Source organism: Salvelinus fontinalis, chromosome 3, assembly GCF_029448725.1.
Source record: "Salvelinus fontinalis isolate EN_2023a chromosome 3, ASM2944872v1, whole genome shotgun sequence".
NCBI classification, from domain to species: domain Eukaryota; kingdom Metazoa; phylum Chordata; class Actinopteri; order Salmoniformes; family Salmonidae; genus Salvelinus; species Salvelinus fontinalis.
Window position 1 is genome coordinate 48,861,065 of NC_074667.1, and position 15,798 is coordinate 48,876,862.

A 15,798-nucleotide genomic window follows, 5' to 3' on the forward strand; every position below is an offset into this window, starting at 1 on the left:
TAACCTGTCTCCTCCCTTGATCTACACTGATTGAAGTGGATTTAACAAGTGACATCAACAAGGGATCATATCTTTCACCTGGATTCACCTAGTCAGTCTGTCATGTTCAACCTCTCTTTCGCTGTTCAACATCTCTTTCGTATCGTCTGAGATTCCTAAAGATTGGAAAACTGCCGCGGTCATCCCCCTCTTCAAAGTGGGAGACACTCTAGACCCAAACTGTTACAGACATATATCCATCCTGCCCTGCCTCTCTAAAGTCTTCGAAAGCCAAGCGAACAAACAGATCACCGATCATTTCGAATCCCACCGTATCTTCTCCGCTATGCAATCCGGTTTCCGAGCTGGTCACGGGTGCACCTCAGCCATGCTCAAGGTCCTAAACAATATCATAACCTCTATCGATAAAAGACAGTACTGTGCAGCCGTCTTCATCGACCTGGCAAAGGCTTTCGACTCTGTCAATCAGACTCAACAGCCTTGGTTTCTCTAATGACTGACTGACTTGCCTGGTTCACTACTTCTCAGATAGAGTTCAGTGTGTTAAATTGGAGGGCCTGTTGTCTGGACCTCTGACAGTCTCTATGGGAAGCCACAGGGTTCAATTCTCGGGCCGACTCTTTTATCTGTATATATCAATGATGTCGCTCTTGCTGCTGGTGACTCTCTGATCTACCTCTACGCGGACGACACCATTCTGTATACATCTGGCCCTTCTTTGGGCACTGTGTTAACAACCCTCCAGGCGAGCTTCAATGCCATACAACTCTCCTTCCGTGGCCTCCAATTGCTCTTAAATACAAGTAAAACTAAATGCATGCTCTTCAACCGATCGCTGCCTGCACCTGCCCGCCTGTCCAGCATCACTACTCTGGACGGCTCTGACTTAGAATATGTGGACAACTACAAATACCTAGGTGTCTGGTTAGACTGTAAACTCTCCTTCCAGACTCACATAAAGCATCTCCAATCCAAAGTTAAATCTAGAATCGGCTTCCTATTCCGCAACAAAGCATCCTTCACTCATGCTGCCAAACATATCCTTGTAAAACTGACCATCCTACCAATCCTCGACTTCGGTGATGTCATTTACAAAATAGCCTCCAAAACCCTACTCAATAAATTGGATGCAGTCTATCACAGTGCCATCCGTTTTGTCACCAAAGCCCCATATACTCTCGTTGGCTGGCCCTCGCTTCACACTCGTCGCCAAACCCACTGGCTCCAGGTCATCTACAAGACCCTGCTAGGTAAAGTCCCCCCTTATCTCAGCTCGCTGGTCACCATAGCAACGCCCACCCGTAGCACGCGCTCCAGCAGGTACATCTCTCTGGTCACCCCCAAAACCAATTCTTCCTTTGGCCGCCTCTCCTTCCAGTTCTCTGCTGCCAATGACTGGAACGAACTACAAAAATCTCTGAAACTGGAAACACTTATCTCCCTCACTAGCTTTAAGCACCAGCTGTCAGAGCAGCTCATAGATTACTGCACCTGTACATAGCCCATCTATAATTTAGCCCAAACAACTACCTCTTTACCTACTGTATTTATTTATTTTGCTCCTTTGCACCCCATTATTTCTATCTCTACTTTGCACCTTCTTCCACTGCAAACCAACCATTCCAGTGTTATTTTTTTTACTTGCTATATTGTATTTACTTCGCCACCATGGCCTTTTTATATTTTTATTTATTTATATATATATTTTGTTTGCCTTCACCTCCCTTATCTCACCTCACTTGCTCATATTGTATATAGACTTATTTTTCACTGTATTATTGACTGTATGTTTGTTTTACTCCATGTGTAACTATGTGTTGTTGTATGTGTCGAACTGCTTTGCTTTATCTTGGCCAGGTCGCAATTGTAAATGAGAACGTGTTCTCAATTTGCCTACCTGGTTAAATAAAGGTGAAATAAGTTTAAAAAAATGCTGCCAAACATACCCTCGTAAAACTGACTATCCTACTTCCTTGACTTCGGCGATGTCATTTACAAAATAGCCTCCAACGCTCTACTCAGCAAATTGAATGCAGTCTATCACAGTGCCATCTGTTTTGTCACCAAAGCCCCATATACTACCCACCACTGCAACCTGTATGCTCTCGTTGGCTGGTCCTCGCTGCATATTTGTCGCCAATCCCACTTGCTCTAGGTCATCTATAAGTCTTTGCTAGGTAAAGCTCCGCCTTATCTCAGCTCACTGGTCACCATAGCAACACCCACCCGTAGTACGAGTCCAGCAGGTATATTTCACTGGTCATCCCCAAAGCCAACACTTCCTTTGGCCGCCTTTCCTTTCAGTTCTCTGCTGCCAATGACTGGAACGAATTGCAAAAATCACTGCAGTTGGAGACTTATATGTCCCTCACTGACTTTAAGCATCAGCTGTCAGAGCAGCTTACCGATTGCTTCAGCTGTACACAGCCCATCTCTAAATAGCCCATCCAACAAACTACCTACCACATCCCCATATTTGTTTTGTTTTTCTGCTCTTTTACACACCAGTATTTCTACTTGCACATCCTCATCTGCACATCTATCACTCCAGTGATAATTGCTAAATTGTAAATACTTTGCCACTTTGGCCTATTTATTGCCTTACCTCCTTACTTCATTTGCACACACTGTATACAGATTTTTCTATTGTGTGACTGTACGTTTGTTTATCCCATGTGTAACTCTGTGTTGTTGTTTTTGTCGCACTGCTTTGCTTTATCTTGGCCATGTCGTAATTGTAAATGAGAACTTATTCAAAACTGGCCTACCTGGTTAAATAAAGGTGAAATAAAATAAGTAAATAAAAAAAAGAGTGTATGATGCACGCGCATTGATGTGGCCAGAAGCCGTGCATTGTTATGAATCTGAACGATCAGTTAGCTTGAAACAATGATAAGAAGCTGCCATGTGGGCAATCAGAGGTAGATTGTTTCAGCTAGTTGTATCTTGTTATTGATACCATGGCTTGTTTTGAGGTGTTTTGACTCATGCCTGTTTTGCCCCATTGTTGCGCACAAGTTGATTTTGTTTATAACCCATCTATTGGTCGAAAAGAAGTCAAAAGGTTTTCTAAAGATTTGCACAGGAGCTGGATGGATATAAGAGCCCACTATATCAAGCAAACATTGAGCTGAAATTGCTTTTTTCTCTATCGTGTATACAGAAGGTCACCATGCTTGATAAGGCATAGCAAAACAAGATAGTGGACTGCTCATAATGTTGACAGTATCATTTTCAATTGCACATATTTGTGACATATCACAAGATATTAGGTATAGAAGTGATTTATACGAGGGCTATTTTAAACCAGACCAAAAGCTTAACCACAACGAGAGCTTTAGCCAATGGTTAAATCTGTTTTTCTACGAATCTAAAAACAGCCTGACAGGGCACGGCAGGTTGCTCTCCCTCTTGTCTGAGACTCCACTGCACTCAGAACAGCTCAGGGGAAAACCCCAGGTAAGGTGTCCACCGAGGTTTGAATCATTGCAATCCTGTGGCCAGTGAGAGCCAAAATAACAAGCGGGCCAAGGGCCTGAACACACATACATTGTGTGTGGGAGTCTGAACTGCAGAGAAGGGACGAAATTGGACGTCTATCCATGTCCTGAGGACGTCGGGAAATGCCTTTTAAACCAGCCACTAGGGACAACAGTGAGTTCTATTAACATCACGTAGGCTTGGGTTGTGCGTGTTGGGTGTTGTGGACCGTGGTTGCAGATGGACGTAATCCCATGTCTCTGGATCATAATTTTGCATGTTTCGATCCCAGTTGTGGAGTTTTAACCTAATCCCAAACATTTACATTAACAGCAGGGGAACAACATTTACATTTACAGCAGGGGAAACAAAAAGTCTTTGAAATTTGATGTTTGGAGCAACTTCCAAATGTTACGTTTAGACACCGCTGTTGAAAGACTAATTCTGCAGTGAGACTGTGAGAGCTTGTTGCTGGCACAGCCTGCCTGTGAGTACTCAAACCACTTTCAGCTTTAATCACTCTGCCTTGATGACTCCAGGCATATGTGCCATTTATAGTCTATCCACCCGCTGTCTCATCAGTATAGTATAGCCTCTAACAATCATGAAGCCATCTACAGAGAAATACCTTTGTCTTACAGTAGTGTCTGTCAGGAATCTTATTGCAGGCATGATACATTCCTATCTTCCTCACTGTGATAGCTGTTGTGTTGTTAGCTTCTTTATACCAAATGGCTGCTGTGGCATTGTCACCCTGGTGGAGGTTGCACATTGGTAGTAGATTAGGTGAGTTTTCCACCCACCCCCTTTACAGTGTAAAAAAGCTTTGAGAATGGGTCATATCAAATCTATGTTCCTTATGCATGGTGTTTTAATGATTATAGTCTCAAAGTATGCCTCCTGAAGCTGGTGTCCTGTTCTCATTCTGTGTCACCAAGGTAATCAATGTAAAACATCCTCCCAGTGTTCTCTAACCATAGCTGAGCTCTCACCTGTCACTTGTCGTTAGGCAGTGGGAGGATGCTCATGGGTTCTGACAGAGCATGATTTGATTGGAATAACACTGGTGAACACTGAGAACCCCCGCTCTGTTCGTCTGGGGGGACATGGACCCACAGCCTTGTTAGTTAAATTCAATATGGCTCGTAATTAGAGAGGGTAAAATTGAAACAAAATGTCCACGGTTTTGTGTTACTGGGAGCGCATTGTCACTGTGATGCTAATTTCTTGTTTCTAAGTGATGATGACAGTGCACATGATTTATTCTCCCACACACACAGACTGTGGGGATCCAAGCCATTTTAAGAAAGTTGGGGGAATCCAATACATGTTCAAGAAAGTGTACGCTTATGTACTGCACATCTATGCAATTTGAAAACTCTAGAATGCTATTTAGAGAACAGCAAAAACAAGCAAAAATGACCCCAGCCATTATCATATTGGATGCTGTAGCTTGATTCACTTCAGCTGATCTACAAACACATAGTTTATTAGCTATACAACTAGCCAATACACATTAACTCACATGAACTAAACACCGGGATTAAAAACTGGAATTTAACACCTACCGAGGGATCTGCTTGCAGAAAAAAAGTATTTTATTAACAAAAGCTAAACAAACATGTTTGCATTACATAACTGTTTTTTTTGTGGTTGCAATTTTACATCACAATTCCTGCAATTCTACACATTTTGCCATGACTTACAGTACCAGTCAAAAGTTTGGACGCACCGACTCATATTTATTATTTAAAAAAATCTACACTGTAGAATAATAGTGAAGACATCAAAACTATGAAATAACACATATGCAATCATGTAGTAACCAAAGAAGTGTTAAAAAAATCTAAATATATTTTATAATTGACATTCTTCAAACTACTCACCCTTTGACTTGATGACAACTTTGAACACTCTTTACCTTATCTCAACCAGCTTCATGAGGTAGTCACCTGGAGTGCATTTCAATTAATACCGTTAAAGTCGGAGGTTTACATACACCGTAGCCAAATACATTTCAACTCAGTTTTTCACAATTCCTGACATTTAATCCCAGTAAAAATTCCCTGTCTTAGGTCCGTTAGGATCACCTCTTTATTTTGAGAATGTGGATTGTCAGAAAAATAGTAGAAAGAATGATTTATTTCAGCTTTTGTTTCTTTCATCACATTCCCAGTGGGTCAGAAGTTTACATAAACTCAATTAGTATTTGGAAGCATTGCTTTTAAATTATTTAACTTGGGTCAAACGTTTCGGGTAGCCTTCCACAAGCTTCCCACAATAAGTTGGGTGAATTTTGTCCCATTCCTCCTGACAGAGCTGGTGTAACGGAGTCAGGTTTGTAGGCCTCCTTGCGCGCACACGCTTTTTCAGGTCTGTCCACAAATGATCTACAGGATTGAGGTCAGGGCTTTGGGATGGCCACTCCAATACCTTGACTTTGTTGTCCTTAAGCCATTTTGCCACAACTGTGGAAGTATGGTTGGGGTCATTGTCCATTTGGAAGACCCATTTGCAACCAAGCTTTAACTTCCTGACTGATGTTTTGAGATGTTGCTTCAATATATCCACATAATTTTCCTCCATCATGATGCCATCTATTTTGTGAAGTGCACCAGTTCCTCATGCACCAAAGTACCCCCACAACATGATACTGCCACCCCTGTGCTTCACGGTTGGGATGGTATTCTTCGGCTTGCAAACATTCCCCTTTTTCCTCCAAACATAACAATGGTCATCATGGCCAAACAGTTCTATATTTTATTTCATCAGACCAGAGGACATTTCTCTAAAAATTACAATCTTTATCCCCATGTGCAGTTGCAAACCATAGTCTGGCTTTTTTATGGCGTTTTTTTGAGCAGTAGCTTCTTCCTTGCTGAACGGCCTTTCAGGTTATGTTGATATAGGACTTGTTTTATTATAGATATACAGTAGATACTTTTGTACCCGTTTCCTCCAGCATCTTCACAAGGTCCTCTGCTGTTGTTCTGGGATTGATTTGCACTTTTTGCACCAAAGTACATTCATCTCTAGGAGACAGAACGTGTCTCCTTCCTGAGCATTATGACAGCTGCTTGGTCCCATGGTGTTTATGATTGCGCACTATTGTTTGTACAGATGAACGTGGTAACTTCAGGCATTAAGAAATTGCTCGCAAGGATGAACCAGACTTGTGGAGGTCTACAATTTTCTTTCTGAGGTCTTGGCTGATTTATTTTGATTTTCCCATGATGTCAAGCAAAGAGGCACTGAGTTTGAAGGTAGGCCTTGAAATACATACACAGGTACACCTCAAATTTACTCAAATTATGTCAATTAGCCTACTAGAAGCTTCTAAAGCCATGACATCATTTTCTGGATTTTTACAAGCTGTGTAAAGGTACAGTCAACTTAGTGTATGTAAACGTCTAACCCACTGGACTTGTGATACAGGGAATTATAAGTGAAATAATCTGTCTGTAAACAATTGTTGGAGAAATTACTTGTGTCATGCACAAAGTAGATGTCCTAACCGACTTGCCAAAACTATAGCTTGCTAACAAGACATTTGTGGAGTGGTTTAAGAACTAGTTTTAATGACTCAAACCTAAGTGTATGAAAACTTCCGACTTCAACTGTAGGTGTGCCTAGTTAAAAGTTAATGTGTGGAATTTCTTTCCATCGTAATGCGTTTGAGCCTATCAGTTGTGTTGTGATAAGGTAGGGTGGTATACAGAAGATAGCCCTATTTGGTAAAATACATTGAGAAACAACAGTCCATCATTACTTTGAGACATTTAAAGAATTTTGAAAGTTTCTTCAAGTGCAGTCGCAAAACCCATCAAGCGCTATGATGAAACTGGCTCCCTTGAGGCCCGACCACAGGAAAGGAAGACGCAGAGTTAAATCTGCTGCAGAGAATACGGACATTAGAGTCAAGTACACCTCAGATTGCAGCCCAAATAAATGCTTCACAGAGTTCAGGTAACAGACACATCTCAACATCAACTGTTCAGAGGAGACTGCGTGAATCAGGCCTTCATGGTCGAATTGCTGCAAAGAAACCACTACTAAAGGACACACATAATAAGAAGAGACAAGCTTCGGCCAAGAAACACAAGCAATGGCATTAGACCCTTGGAAATCTGTCCTTTGGTCTGATGAGTCCAAATTTGAGATTTCTGGTTCCAACCGCCGTGTGTTAGATGCAGAGTTGTTGAACGAATGATCCTTGCATGTGTGATTCCCACCGGGAAGCATGGTGGAGGAGGTATGATGGTGTGGTGATGCTTTGCTGGCGACACTGTCAGTGATTTACTTAGAATTCAAGGCAAACTTAACCAGCATGGATACCACAGCATTCTGTAGTGATACTCCATCCCATCTGTTTTGCGCTTAGTGGGACTATTTTGTTTTTCAACATGACAATGACCCAAAACACACCTCCAGGCTGTGTAAGGGCTGATTGACCAAGGAGAGTGATGGGGTACTGTATCAGATGACCTGGCCTCCACAATCACCTGACCTCAACCCAATTGAGATGGTTTCAGATGAGTTGGAACGCAGAGTGATTGAAAAGCAGTCAACAAGTGCTCAGCTTATATGAGAACTCCTTCAAGACTGTTGGAAAAGCATTCATGATGAAGCTGGTTGCATAGGCGGAAATCCCAGGGGGGACGGGGGGGACACGACCCCCCCATCCTGGAAAAAATATGATTTGTCACACTCAATATATCACTGTAAAGATAACTATGTAATTTCAATAATATTAATAATACGCAATGAAAGCCCTTGTGCTGATTATAGACACTTAATAGCGCGTTTTTAAGTTTCACAAGATTGCGACCCCCCCACCCTTTGCCTCACAATGGTTTGATCCACTGCCAGTTCTTTAGCTGGCAAGGTAACAGAGGGTTCGTATCTACTGTCCGAAAGGCACTCGATGTACGTAACTGACGTGAGGTAATCCAGTCAATCGCGCCATAGCAATGTATATATTTTTCTAATGTTGCAGGGTTCACACACTAGCTGAATTTGCAGAGCTAGCGCGCAAACTAAAGCAAACATTAACTATCAAGCTAGCTAGTACCTATTCCATTCATGTGGCGTCGTCAAAAATGAAATATTTGCTATCGTCAGTTTATTCCAAGATTAGCATGCAGCTGTAGTGCTTCAAAGTCCCTGTGATAAGGTTAGCGATAAACTGAAGTCCAAACTGAACAGAACTACACTCTCTTATACCATTGTCTTAAATTTATTTAATGGTCTCGTTGCAAAAGCTAAATTGTCGCTAGTGAATTTTTTTTTTTCACCTTTATTTAACGAGGTAGCAAAGATTATAGCAAACACCACAGAAACGGAATTGGTGCTCGCTAGCTTTGCAAATTCAGCTTTTGTTGGAAACCTGCCAATATGAAACAAACTATGTTAAAATTTCAAAACGTTGCAGCATGTGTTGTGTAAATGTGTGTGTGTGCAGCTAGACCGGCCAGCCAGCCAGCCAGGTAGAAACATGTCAGAAAAAAGTTAAAAGACGGACATCAGAGTATTTTTCAGTACACCAAAAACGCAAAGTAAGAACTCTAGTAGCCTAATATCTCAAAGACGAGTTGATAAAATGTTCATAAGAAAGAAGTGAAATGCTAATGGAAATGTTTCACAAGGATGTCATTCGGCAGAGCAGGCAACAGATGGCACACAGACAGCAGAGCTGGGGACAGATATGCAGGGACAGATTGGCAGAGACAGGGAGTCTCAGGTAAGTTTGTTGAGTCTTTGTTTGGCAACATTATGAAAGGTTCTCTATTTTTTTGATTTGTAAAATAGGGACATAATTAGAAAATGCCATGGATACCCCCACTCAACTTAAACTGGTGACTAAACTAAGATTTGTTTAAGGTAATGGTATTGCTGTTGTGATTAATTGTGTAGTTTTGGGTACCGGTAGTTAGGAGTACGGCAAACAACTTATTTCTTTTCTAGGAGACAGACTGAGTCAGTGAGGGTGGTGAAAGGGAAAGAGCCAAGGAGAGAGACTTCAGAGGACCGTGTCACAGCCACGGCAGGACCAGGTGTCACCCTTGTTGCCAGCAGCACCAGTATAGGGGACAGTGGCACAGCATCGTCCAGTTACCTCAGTGATGGCACAAAACCATATCAGCCACACCCACAATTTATAGAACCGCAAACTCTTGCCAACAGATTGTTGACGTTTCAAGAGAGATGGTTTTGCGATTTTCCCTGGCTACATTATAATCCATCAATAAAAGGAGTGTTGTGTTTTCACTGTAGCCAAGGGTTTTCAAGCCAGCCATCTTTTGGCCAAAGAGCAGATGCTGCCTTCATTAGTGCAGGATTTAGGAACTGGAGAAAAGCCATTGAAAAATTCACAGCACATCAAAACTGCCAAACCCACCACCACTTTGTAACTGTAACAGCACACCAGCTAAATCCAATCAGTGTCCAGTTATCCAGCGCGTGGGGTAAACAGCAGGAGGACGCAAGGCATTGCTTGATGAAAATTGTTAGTTCGGTGCGGCATGTAGTAAGACAGGGACAAGCCTTTAGAGGCCACACGGATGACAGTGGGAATTTATACCAGCTTTTGAAACTCAGGGCAGAAGAGGATGAACCCATTTTACTGAAGTGTTTAACAGAGCGTACCACAATGTACACAGGCCCCAAAGCACAGAATGAAATTCTGAACATCATGGCCAATACAGTCATTCGAGGCATTGCAGCTGAGATTAGGTCTCTTCCGATTGTACAATTTTCAGTAATTTTTGATGGTACTCAAGATGTCTCTGGTGCTGAACAGGAGAGTGTCTGTCTGCGTTATGTTGACCATGACCGTGTCCCTCACGAGGAGTTTATTGGGCTATACAGGGTGTCGGAGACAACAGGCATTGCGAAAGTGGCAACGGATGTGTTGTTGAGGCTCAATTTGCCCGTGTCTGGCTTATGTGGGCAGAGTTACGATGGTGCCTCAAACATGGCAGGAAAATACACAGGTGCAAAGGCAATTGTGAAGAGGCAGCAGCCATTAGCCCTCTATGTCCATTGTGGAGCACACTGTGTAAATCTGATTACACAGGCTGGCTGCTCAGCCTCCCCACTAGTCCGGGATTCCCTTTCTTGGGTCCATCAGTTAGGTGTCCTATATGGCCAGTCAGGAAAGTTTAAGAGCATGTTTGAATCAATTGCCACGTCCAAAGATACAAATCTGACCACCCTGAACCCCTATGTCCAACAAAGTGGACTGTGCCGAATACTGCTATTAGAGCTGTGCTAGGGCAGTATGAGCGGATACTCAGCAGCCTAGAGGAGATGGCAAAAACTGCATCCAAGACAGCTTCAACTGCCAGTGGCTTATTTGAGCACTTCAGCAAAGACAAGACTGTGTTGGGCCTCACACTTGCCTCTGCTGTTCTTGGAGAGCTTGAATGTCTAAACATTTCACTGCAGAAGAAAACTCAGACTGTCTCTGGTATGCAGGCTGCAGTCGAGTGTGTGCGGTCATCTCTTAGGGGCAAGAGAAATGACGAAAGCTACCTTGCACTGTATGAGAAAGGAAAAACTTTGATTGACTCTATTGAATCCATTGAATCCATTGAGACGCACTCAAGATGATTTGCTGGCAAAGCAGTGGATCACTATAGGGCAGAATTTCTTTAAGTGTTGGATGGTGTGGAGGTTCAGTTTGGCGACCGTTTTGACCAGGACAGTCTAAACGTCCTGCAAAAGTTGGAAAGAGCGCTTCTCACGGGGGAGTTGGATGAGTCTCTAGATCAGTACCCTGAGCTGAACATAGATTCTCTTTCAGTGCAGATCCCTCTCTTTCACAACAAATACCCCTGTAGCAGCAGTGGAGAGGCAGCAGAGGGGGAGGGGGACCACCACCCCCTCTATATTATATGTAAACTTACTGGAAACCTTGTGGTACTGACTACATTCATTACATTTACATTTACATTTAAGTCATTTAGCAGACGCTCTTATCCAGAGCGACTTACAAATTGGTGCATTCACCTTATGACATCCAGTGGAACAGCCACTTTACAATAGTGCATCTAGATCTTTTAAGGGGGGGGGGGGGGGGGGGGGGGCAGAAGGATTGCTTTATCCTAGGTATTCCTTGAAGAGGTGGGGTTTCAGGTGTCTCCGGAAGGTGGTGATTGACTCCGCTGTCCTGGCATCGTGAGGGAGTTTGTTCCACCATTGGGGTGCCAGAGCAGCGAACAGTTTTGACTGGGCTGAGCGGGAACTGTACTTCCTCAGTGGTAGGGAGGCGAGCAGGCCAGAGGTGGATGAACGCAGTGCCCTTGTTTGGGTGTAGGGCCTGATCAGAGCCTGAAGGTACTGAGGTGCCGTTCCCCTCACAGCTCCGTAGGCAAGCACCATGGTCTTGTAGCGGATGCGAGCTTCAACTGGAAGCCAGTGGAGAGAGCGGAGGAGCGGGGTGACGTGAGAGAACTTGGGAAGGTTGAACACCAGCCGGGCTGCGGCGTTCTGGATGAGTTGTAGGGGTTTAATGGCACAGGCAGGGAGCCCAGCCAACAGCGAGTTGCAGTAATCCAGACGGGAGATGACAAGTGCCTGGATTAGGACCTGCGCCGCTTCCTGTGTGAGGCAGGGTCGTACTCTGCGGATGTTGTAGAGCATGAACCTACAGGAACGGGCCACCGCCTTGATGTTGGTGGAGAACGACAGGGTGTTGTCCAGGATCACGCCAAGGTTCTTAGCGCTCTGGGAGGAGGACACAATGGAGTTGTCAACCGTGATGGCGAGATCATGGAACGGACAGTCCTTCCCCGGGAGGAAGAGCAGCTCCGTCTTGCCGAGGTTCAGCTTGAGGTGGTGATCCGTCATCCACACTGATATGTCTGCCAGACATGCAGAGATGCGATTCGCCACCTGGTCATCAGAAGGGGGAAAGGAGAAGATTAATTGTGTGTCGTCTGCATAGCAATGATAGGAGAGACCATGTGAGGTTATGACAGAGCCAAGTGACTTGGTGTATAGCGAGAATAGGAGAGGGCCTAGAACAGAGCCCTGGGGGACACCAGTGGTGAGAGCGCGTGGTGAGGAGACAGATTCTCGCCACGCCACCTGGTAGGAGCGACCTGTCAGGTAGGACGCAATCCAAGCGTGGGCCGCGCCGGAGATGCCCAACTCGGAGAGGGTGGAGAGGAGGATCTGATGGTTCACAGTATCGAAGGCAGCCGATAGGTCTAGAAGGATGAGAGCAGAGGAGAGAGAGTTAGCTTTAGCAGTGCGGAGCGCCTCCGTGATACAGAGAAGAGCAGTCTCAGTTGAGTGACTAGTCTTGAAACCTGACTGATTTGGATCAAGAAGGTCATTCTGAGAGAGATAGCAGGAGAGCTGGCCAAGGACGGCACGTTCAAGAGTTTTGGAGAGAAAAGAAAGAAGGGATACTGGTCTGTAGTTGTTGACATCGGAGGGATCGAGTGTAGGTTTTTTCAGAAGGGGTGCAACTCTCGCTCTCTTGAAGACGGAAGGGACGTAGCCAGCGGTCAAGGATGAGTTGATGAGCGAGGTGAGGTAAGGTAGAAGGTCTCCGGAAATGGTCTGGAGGAGAGAGGAGGGGATAGGGTCAAGCGGGCAGGTTGTTGGGCGGCCGGCCGTCACAAGACGCGAGATTTCATCTGGAGAGAGAGGGGAGAAAGAGGTCAAAGCACAGGGTTGGGCAGTGTGAGCAGAACCAGCGGTGTCGTTTGACTTAGCAAACGAGGATCGGATGTCGTCGACCTTCTTTTCAAAATGGTTGACGAAGTCGTCTGCAGAGAGGGAGGAGGGGGGGGGAGGGGGAGGAGGATTCAGGAGGGAGGAGAAGGTGGCAAAGAGCTTCCTAGGGTTAGAGGCAGATGCTTGGAATTTAGAGTGGTAGAAAGTGGCTTTAGCAGCAGAGACAGAAGAGGAAAATGTAGAGAGGAGGGAGTGAAAGGATGCCAGGTCCGCAGGGAGGCGAGTTTTCCTCCATTTCCGCTCGGCTGCCCGGAGCCCTGTTCTGTGAGCTCGCAATGAGTCGTCGAGCCACGGAGCGGGAGGGGAGGACCGAGCCGGCCTGGAGGATAGGGGACATAGAGAGTCAAAGGATGCAGAAAGGGAGGAGAGGAGGGTTGAGGAGGCAGAATCAGGAGATAGGTTGGAGAAGGTTTGGGCAGAGGGAAGAGATGATAGGATGGAAGAGGAGAGAGTAGCGGGGGAGAGAGAGCGGAGGTTGGGACGGCGCGATACCATCCGAGTAGGGGCAGTGTGGGAAGTGTTGGATGAGAGCGAGAGGGAAAAGGATACAAGGTAGTGGTCGGAGACTTGGAGGGGAGTTGCAATGAGGTTAGTGGAAGAACAGCATCTAGTAAAGATGAGGTCAAGCGTATTGCCTGCCTTGTGAGTAGGGGGGGAAGGTGAGAGGGTGAGGTCAAAAGAGGAGAGGAGTGGAAAGAAGGAGGCAGAGAGGAATGAGTCAAAGGTAGACATGGGGAGGTTAAAGTCACCCAGAACTGTGAGAGGTGAGCCGTCCTCAGGAAAGGAGCTTATCAAGGCATCAAGCTCATTGATGAACTCTCCAAGGGAACCTGGAGGGCGATAAATGATAAGGATGTTAAGCTTGAAAGGGCTGGTAACTGTGACAGCATGGAATTCAAAGGAGGCGATAGACAGATGGGTAAGGGGAGAAAGAGAGAATGACCACTTGGGAGAGATGAGGATCCCGGTGCCACCACCCCGCTGACCAGAAGGTCTCGGGGTGTGCGAGAACACGTGGGCAGACGAAGAGAGAGCAGTAGGAGTAGCAGTGTTATCTGTGGTGAGCCATGTTTCCGTCAGTGCCAGGAAGTCGAGGGACTGGAGGGACGCATAGGCTGAGATGAGCTCTGCCTTGTTGGCCGCAGATCGGCAGTTCCAGAGGCTACCGGAGACCTGGAACTCCACGTGGGTCGTGCGGGCTGGGACCACCAGGTTAGGGTGGGCGCGGCCACGCGGTGTGAAGCGTTTGTATGGTCTGTGCAGAGAGGAGAGAACAGGGATAGACAGACACATGGTTGACAGGCTACAGAAGAGGCTACGCTAATGCAATGGAGATTAGAATGACAAGTGGGCTACACGTCTCGAATGTTCAGAAAGTTAAGCTTACGTTGCAAAAAAATAAAAATAAAATACAAGATATTATTGACTAAAATGATATAGTACTGCTGGCTGGTGAAGTAGCCTGGCTAGCAGTGGCTACGTTGTTGAAAGTGAAGCTGGCTAGGTAACCTCGACAATTTCACTAAATTTCTCTAAACTACACAATTATCATGGATACAAGGACAGCAAAGACAACTAGCTAACACTACGCTAATCAAGTCGTCCCGTTGTAATGTAAGTTTCTACAGTGCTGCTATTCGGTAGAAGTTGGCTAGCTAGCAGTGTTGGCTAGGTAGGAGGACGGCAGCGCGGCAGGCGAAAAATAGCTGGCTAGGTAACCGATAATTACTCAAAGCTACACAATTATCTTAGATAAAAAGATAGCAAAGAAAACTATGTAGCTAGCTAACACTACACAAGTCAAGTCGTTCCGTTGTAATGTAATCGTTTCTACAGTGCTGCTAATCGGTGGCTAGCTGGCTAGCTAGCAGGGTTGACTACGTTACGTTACGTTACGTTAGGGCGAGAATACCTGGCTAGCGAACCTCAGCGAACCTTGATAACTACACAATTATCACCGATACAAAGACGGCTATGGAGCCAGCTAAGTAGCTAGCTAAGATCGAACAAATACAAATCAAAGATAGCAAAGACAACTGTGTAGTCAGCCAACACTACACTGATCAAGTCGTTCCGTTGTAATGCACTCGTTTCTACAATGCTGCTATTCGGTGGCAAGCTGGCTAGCTAGCAGTGTTGGCTACGTTGCGTTACGTTAGGGCGAAAATAGCTGGCTGGCGAACCTCAATAACTACACAATTATGTTTGATGCAAAGACGGCTATGTAGCTAGCTAAGATCAAACAAATCAAACCGTTGTACTGTAGTGAAAATGAAAATCAGACCGTTGTACTATAATGAAATGTAATGAAAAGTTTATACTACTATTCGGTAGACGGTGGACGTTTGCTAGCTGCTGGGCAGATAGCAGTGTGGACTACGATAGACGACGGAATACGATAATTACGCAATTATCTTTTATACACAGACGGCTAAGTAGCTAGCTAAGAAGAAATTGCTAAGGTTAGACAAATTAAACCGTTGTACTATAATGAAATGTAATGAAATGTAATGAAAATGAAATGAAAAGTTATACTACCTGCAGAGCGAATGCAAATGCGACCGCTCGCTC

The 15,798-nt window shown here is 44.9% G+C and overlaps 1 protein-coding gene across 2 annotated transcripts in view; it reads left to right on the forward strand.

Annotated features, from left to right (window-relative positions):
- The window catches only part of LOC129851034 (S-adenosylmethionine mitochondrial carrier protein-like), a 332,312-nt gene that overhangs the window by 265,193 nt on the left and 51,321 nt on the right, over window positions 1-15,798 (forward strand). The gene's annotated exons all lie outside the window — the stretch shown is intronic.